The sequence below is a fragment of the Poecilia reticulata genome, linkage group LG2 (genome assembly GCF_000633615.1).
Source record: "Poecilia reticulata strain Guanapo linkage group LG2, Guppy_female_1.0+MT, whole genome shotgun sequence".
Classification (NCBI taxonomy): domain Eukaryota; kingdom Metazoa; phylum Chordata; class Actinopteri; order Cyprinodontiformes; family Poeciliidae; genus Poecilia; species Poecilia reticulata.
The window spans coordinates 15,463,287-15,468,306 of record NC_024332.1 but is presented as its reverse complement, the minus strand read 5'-3'; positions in this window follow the sequence as shown (position 1 = coordinate 15,468,306).

The following is a 5,020-nucleotide window of genomic DNA, read 5'->3' as shown; positions in this document are numbered from 1 at the left end:
AGTGGAAAACTTTGTATTGGGGGCCAATTTCATGTTTTCATGGAAGAGAAAACAACTGATTAGGAAAAATTCTGCATATGTGGATGTGTTTACTGTACTTCCGTGTTGGTGTYTTCGCTTGTATTTTAACTTTCTCTTGCTGGCCACAAGAGGCTGCTGACAACSCCACAGCAGTGATTATATTCCAAACAGRGTCTTCATGTTTGCAAGTCTATGTTATAGATATTAATCAAATTGTCTAGCCCCTCCCGTAAATGAACGTGGTATGCGGTCAGGGAGTGTTTCACCCAGCCCTACCTGAATCACTCAGGTTGCTCCCTTAGTTTTTGTGTTATTGATCTTATTTCATCACATCTAAGCCTCTGGGACAACTAGTTTTAATTGTGGGGGTGGGGGGACAAATCTACCTGCCAAAAGGTTAAGTCAAAAGAATGTTTGTCGAAGGACTTGCGTCCCGGTGTTGGATTATGAATGACACCGAGACCGTCAGACAGCTGGGTGTACGTGCTTCTCAAGAATGCACAACCAACATGATGCCCGACTCGCTAAAGAGGGGCACAAGTGAACATTCAAGTGGTTATTGGTTGCCCATCTGTTTCCTTGCTGCCTAGAACATCAGGGCAGGAGAACATRGTCTTATTCCCAGAGTTTCTTTGGTGAAGTAAGTCCAGTTTCTTTCTCGGTTTCTTAACTGCACACACTGACTAGTTTGCATGGGAAACTTGCCGAGTGTTTTCTCTGTTTCCATGTGGGAACGGTTTACGTGGATCCGTACTCTGCCCAGTAACCTTTGGCCCCAATACCCGCACCACCACCGATTATTGTAAAGCAGCTGCTGGACAGTTTTTGTGTTCCGCTGCGACGTGTCACGCGTTGCGACCGCTCTGATTCACTCGGTATCAAAAGCGATAATGATGTCGTACGGGTGTGATATTTCTATTTTGAGACAACAAAAATAAATTCCGGCATTCAGATGCATTCTTTAAAGGATTACTCAAAAATTCGATTTATGTCACACTGATGCAGGCTGGAACAGCTGCTCTGACTTTGACATCAGACACTGATAAAGATAGCCTTGGTTCCCTTGTGTTGGCATTAGTTACCCAGAACTCTGGCAGTGAGATGAGGTGTGGCAGCACATTCATCCTCTGCTTAATTTACTTTTATGYCGTCTCTATTGGATGCTGCCCATTGTCAGGATATGTGGCYGTAGATTGTTTATTTAAAGTATGTACAGTAAATGCAAGGTCTTTGTGAATGATTGRCTTTCCTGCCTGCTAGCTCAACCCATAAAATTATTTGTCTTGTGAGCGGCACTTGGCCATCGAGAAAGAACCAATACTTTGTGGACGATACGCAGCAGTTAAAACAACTTTTCTTCAACGTGACGAGGAGAACGCGTTTCTCAACCTCTATCTTTTTTTTTACTTGCTTAGTGGGGTTAAGCAACATAGCTGCTGTTACAAGCAGGGGCCTCTGAGAACATGTTATCAGTTGCCTGCCTTTCAAGAGGGGGGGGGACATGGTGTCATTTCCCAAAGTGCTTTTGTTTTAGTTGTGGTTGAATGTCAGGAGCGGATAGTTTCAAAGTGTGGTTTCACATCAGATCGGAAAAAGCTTTAGCAATAGGTACGTTTACGTTCTGTGATTTCAGACGGAAAATAGCTGAAAATTATAAAATACACCTGTAGAAACTACACCACATTTTCTACGGTGTCTTTTACAGTGGGGCATGAGATTTAAGATTTTGTCTGTGGTGTTCTTTTGCTTTCTTCAGTTCATTTTATCCATTGTGTTTATTAATGTCTGCATGCATGTGCTGGGTAAAAAACACCCTGAAATCAGTTCAGTCATGTGCTGATGAACACCTGTTCTTCCCAAASATGGGTTCACATTTCTGATGGTAGACTGTCTTATTGAGCAAGAAAAAAATGTGCTCAATTTTAAATAAAAATAATAATGATGATAAAGATGCTGCTGCTTCAAACAGCAAAAATGATCTATCCTCTAGATTTCTAGAGGAGAGTTTTTTTCTTCAATAAACTATATTTACAGGAATAAGTTTGAAGATGAGAAATATGTTGTAAACAAAAAATAATGAATAAAAAAACAGAAATGGCACCAATGGTTCAGTGTCCTCCCTGTGCTAAAAAGTCCTTCGTGAAAAAAACCAAACAACTTGTTGCACATGTGCACACATGCTAGTTGATCTCTGCTGTGCTGGATGTTACTCCCCTCTATCCCTTCACCCAGATTAGATCGTCACCTTCATTAACAATATTTCTCATGAGCAATAGGATCCCTGCTGTAGCTGAATACCCTAAAGTCCTCTAACTTTTATCCACTTCTTCTACTCTGCAGGCTTGTAGTTTTTTTTTTCCAGCAGTGTGACGATGCTATTGCTTTTATTCTTATGCAAGATGGCTTGATCTGCTTACATCATAAAGTAGACCCTGGCACCCATGCTGTCAGTCAGTGMGTTCATCATGTTATCAGTAAATCAGGCCTATGTTTGGCACATTTTCACATTACATTCCTAATCCTTGTCACATATATTGAGCGGCAGCAGCACACTTACTCATGATGTAACCGCGCTGTAGCTTAAAAGGTTCTGTGCACAACACCCCTCTGGTGCAACTAGGTTACTAATGCTAAATCTAAAGTTATCTGTTCTTAGCATTAGTGGAGCAGCGTGTATGCTGCTTTAACTAGTGTTTGTTTGAGTAATGGTCACTTACTCGAAATGTTTAATTTTAGCTGTTGTGTAATGAGGTAAATATGACGGGGCACATGTTTGTGTACAAATCAGATTTACTGCCGGAGTTTACAKATTAGAGACGCATGGTGGAGTCACCGGGTTCCTGTGTTTGTTTTCATGTTTTTAAATTGATCCATCAGAGTGGAGACTAAAGACAAAAGCAGCTTGTTGAGCCGCTGGCGAGTTGTAGTTCGGATTGATTGCCAAAGGTTTCTCATCTTCATGATTTTAAGGGCAAACCCTTAATGTGATCCCAGAAGCAGGTCAAATTCTAATAGGCATCACATGCTGTTGTGATAGCAGYAGCTCTTGCCTCTTAAAACGTAAATTTAGTTTGTTTCATGCTGTCAGGAACTCGGCAGTAAGGGCAAAAAAAATTCAGTTTAATTTCTCTAAAAATAAATAAATAAACACAAACCCATCAAAAAGCAAAAATCTWGAAAAAGAAAATGCCAACCAAAATAAATCTGATTACAAACAAAACTTGCCACTAACGATGAACACACAGGGAAATTTATACACAAAGATCAGCATATAAGAAACAAGGAGGGAAGGAGGGAGGACACAAAGACAAATAAATGCACCTAGGGATTTAATTCAAGCCAACAAATTATAACTTCAACACAAATTTGACAACTAAAAACATCATAACATGAAGACATTTCCAATCCTTGGGATGTAGACATCTTTGTATTTTCTTCAGAGTCAAATCCCTCTGTTTGCAACAGCCTGATGGATTCCTTCACATCCTGGTGTTGCCTCATAAAAAGTCAATTTCTTTAATCTCAGCAAAAATGAAWAGACAGTTAATGACCTAAACAAGCAGCTTTTATCAAATATGTGAAACTATGTTAGCAAACAAACTGTTTTAAATCAATATTGCAAAAAATAAAATAAAAAAATTATACAATGYGCTGATGTAAAAAACAGATTTTCTAGCTAGATTATGTAAATGGTTATAACGAGATATATTTATATYGGTGCCAATTTACAAAACGTCTCAGGACACATTGAGCTCAGTTGATTTCTCAGTTTTCTGTCTAAGGCTGTGAACAGCCTTCATACATTCCTTTTCAAACCAGTACAAACCAGTGGAAAAACTGGATTCTGTGAACCTAAGAAAAAACGACAAGCTTTTTTAGTTTCTGTTTACAATAATAGTGTCGTAAACACATAAAGGTTTATTGACTTAGCTTTCCCATGTGAGCATTCTGTCATTTTTTTGATTGTCAGACGAGAGAGTATRCGTCTCTCTGTATATTTGGCTTTTGGAGGACAACTGTTGAGCTGCCAGATCTGGATATTAATGCAGGACAGGTGAATTTGCCATTCCAGGGCAGCGAAAACTGGAAGTGGGATGTTTGTTTGAGGACTAAAGATACRCTCTTGTTTCCCCATATCTAGTTTCTTGGGTTGCCCAAACAGTGTTTGGTGATGCTTTTAATAGGCGCAGACTGAGTTGGTAATGATTCTTTGAGTTTGACATGCCCACCTCCCTCCCTCCCCTCCTGCTCTCAATTGCCCATCAACTATAATAAGACCTGGAATGACTGGCAGCTGAAGCTTGCAAAGGGAAGTCGAAATAAAAATCATAAAGATTGGATGTTAAGTAGTTTGTAATATGTGATGAAATTGTGGCTTGACTTGCAACTATTTTATCATGGAGTACTTTGTTTTAAATTTTCCTTTAATTATGTCTTTCAGGATCAGTTTATTACAGATTATTGTACTGTAATGTGTAGCCTTTGAGGTAGATCCTGTTTTTAGGAATCTCATGGTTCTGTAATGTCGGGATTTCTCATCCAGTTGGATTTTCGGGCTCTTATCAAGGACAAAGTTTCGCCAAGGCGTAGCGTGTGGAAGCTTTTKACGAGAAACATCGGTAAACACGAGCAGCGCGTTCTCATTATCAAGGCGCATCTTCCCAATTGATCGCCGAACACTGCAGGCAACAACAAGTCCCGTCTCTTTACATAACCCTTCCACGAGCACGGAGGAATGTAAACTGGAAAGGGCAGATCCACCGCTCACACCCCTCCCATCCCACACACACACACACACACACACACACGGTCCAAGTGAGTTCCACACACATGCACCCAGTCACTCCTTATCTCCACCAACAGCTTTGAAGCAAGAGCTCCCTGACCCGTCCACATGTGTGTACGTGCATGTTAGGTAGAGTTAGGGACAGCAGGCAAGAGCCGAGGGTTTTGCGACCAGATCTGGAATGGGAGGGAATGTCACAGTAGCAGCTGCTCC